At 36.3% G+C, this 2,627-nt stretch overlaps 1 pseudogene; it reads left to right on the plus strand.

Annotated features, from left to right (window-relative positions):
* The first annotated feature begins 1,007 nt into the window (after window positions 1-1,007).
* Window positions 1,008-1,961, plus strand: LOC119642100 (annotated as a pseudogene).
* Window positions 1,962-2,627: the final 666 nt, after the last annotated feature.

A 2,627-nucleotide genomic window follows, 5' to 3' on the forward strand; every position in this document is an offset into this window, starting at 1 on the left:
CCCAAATTTACTTTTAGGAAAATTCAAAGTTCTACAAGAACTATCATCTACTTTCATTGAACTTCTGGCCATCAGACAAGCAATCCTCCATGCATCTCTGACAGCAATTCTGCTCTGACTTTAATCAAAAACAAAAACCCATTCAATATAATTGTTTTCGATATCTACAACCTTTAAAAGACGCAAGCATTGAAAAATGCCACATCAGCTGGATCCCAGGTCATAGCGGTTTTAGTATCAATGCTCGTCAAGCTAGGTTTGACGGTACGGTTTTGTCCATAAACTACCCCCCCAGCGAAGCTCTTCTGTTAGTCAAAAAACTTATCGTAAAAAAATGGAAAGACGAGTATCATGTTTTAGCTAGAGAAAAAAAGTGACCGGCTTTTCTACAAAATTAACCCTTTTTTGACACCCACACTTCTACCTAAAGGAAAATTTACAACATGGTAATTTAAAGTTCTTCACCGTCTTATGAGTAATCACACTCCTCCACTGATATCTGTGAAGAATGCAAAATTACTGAGTCTGCCGAGCATCTTATTTTTGAGTGCAGGAGGTTTGACATCCTTAGACAGTCTTTCAGTACATTTAACTTGCACAACAATTTATATGAAATTTTTCGTGCTGGTAACTTTAGGCATTTAAAGCAACTGACTGCCTTTATCAAATCAGCTGATTTTTCGTTCTAATTTTGCATTTATAATTTCTTTTACAATTGAATCGCTTATGCTTTTTCTTTTGTCAGCATTTCTAGCCGCATTTTTGACTGTAAAGTACCAAGTACGGTGATTTATGGGTTGACAGCGGAACAGAGCTTCTCATAGCAAACACTCTGTCACTTCAGTCTCTACCTATGCTCAAAGTTTTCATCAATCGCTTTCAACTACGTTTCTGGATTATGGATCTAATATTAACTTAACTGGTCCAATCCATTTCCAAACAAATCAAAAAAAAAAACGAAATGATTTCGTGTAATTCATTAAATTTACGTATATTACGTCAAGCAACAATTAAAATTGTTCGCTATCAAATTCTCCAGAGCAATGGAAGCGTCTACAAATTCTTACAAGTACAAGGCCGAGTCTGAATTTGGGTTCGGGTAAGCCGAAGAAATCGTAATAGAATTAAGTTTCGCCCAAGCGGCATGTGGCGTTAATAAGGATGTAAATGTTAATATTGTTGATGTCCAAAATGCAAAGGCACAAAATGCGAGCCTGGCACGAAATCATGCTGCTGTCAATATTGGCACTGGAATGGAAACCATATCCACTGGACCTTTTGTTATGCGATATACTTGTCGTTATTGCCAGGGCACACGTCAGTACGTGAAATATCCGTGTGGTGAATACGGAGGATAGACAGTGCAGCGCAAAAAAGTAACCGTACCTGTGCCGGCTGGCATTGAAGATGGACAAACCGTGCGCATGCAAGTAGGCAAAAAAGAACTCTTTGGTACTTTTCGTGTGGAGCTAAGTCGGCATTTGAAACGGAAGGGAGCAGACGTGCACTCGAGTGCTACTATATCGTTAGGTCAGGCTGTTATAGGCGGCACTGTACGAATAGAAGGCGTGTATTAAGATGAGTGGCTGAATATTGGTACTTCTTCGCAGCATAAGATATTATTGCGAGGAAAAGATCTTAAACGTGTTAATGCGCATGGACATGGTGATCACTACGTAACAGTTAAAATCGAAATGCCCAAACATCGTAATAAAGAACAAAGACAACTACTTATTAAATATGCTGAACTAGAAACGAACACGCCCGGCTCAATAGATGTCATAACTTAACGGAAAGATGGTAGCAGCAAATCAACAACATTTGGCAGCGTGGGCAATGATAATTCCACTCAGTTTTCATCGGCAAAGGAAGTTTTTAATAAAGCCGAAACAAAGCAAGATGATGATGATACAAAAGATACAGGATTATTATCGAAACTAAAGTCTGTATTTAAGTAAATAGACAACAAATCAGCCCCAGAAAACATAACTTTAAAAATTACCATGTTATCTAAATATGTTATAGTTATTAGAAATTTTAATTTTTTAAAAAAGCTTGTGAAACGAAGCTATACAAATGATAATTAATACAAATTTTTCAAATTTTCAATTCTCAAACTCCCATTTATCAAATTTTCACTTTCCAAACTTTCACTGCTTTAAATTTACTTTCATATCTTCTGATTTTATTTTGAATTTAGCACACATACAACAATGTACGGCTATGTTATAATTAAGTTCCTTAATTGATATTCAGCATTTCAAACCTAATTTACGCTTAATTAATTAAATAATCGATTGAATTTGCAATTATATTATAACTAAGTCACCAAAGTTATAACTCCCCCCTTCGGCCTTAAGATACCGTGCACTCCTCCAACCACTCCCGCGAATAGTAATAACACAAATAACATTGTAGACCTCATATTTAACAAAAACGATACGCTACAAAATACTAACTCTAGTACACACAACGACAATATTCACACACCCAATGAAAACCTTTCAACCAATAGGAAAATTTTATATTGTTCTATCAAACTGCCTACCCTTTTGGTCTAATTATCCAGAGACTTGATTCATCCAAGCCGAAGCGCAATTTTATTCGAAAGGTATCACACAAGGCAA

The sequence above is a fragment of the Glossina fuscipes genome, unplaced genomic scaffold (genome assembly GCF_014805625.2).
Source record: "Glossina fuscipes isolate IAEA_lab_2018 unplaced genomic scaffold, Yale_Gfus_2 213, whole genome shotgun sequence".
NCBI lineage: Eukaryota > Metazoa > Arthropoda > Insecta > Diptera > Glossinidae > Glossina > Glossina fuscipes.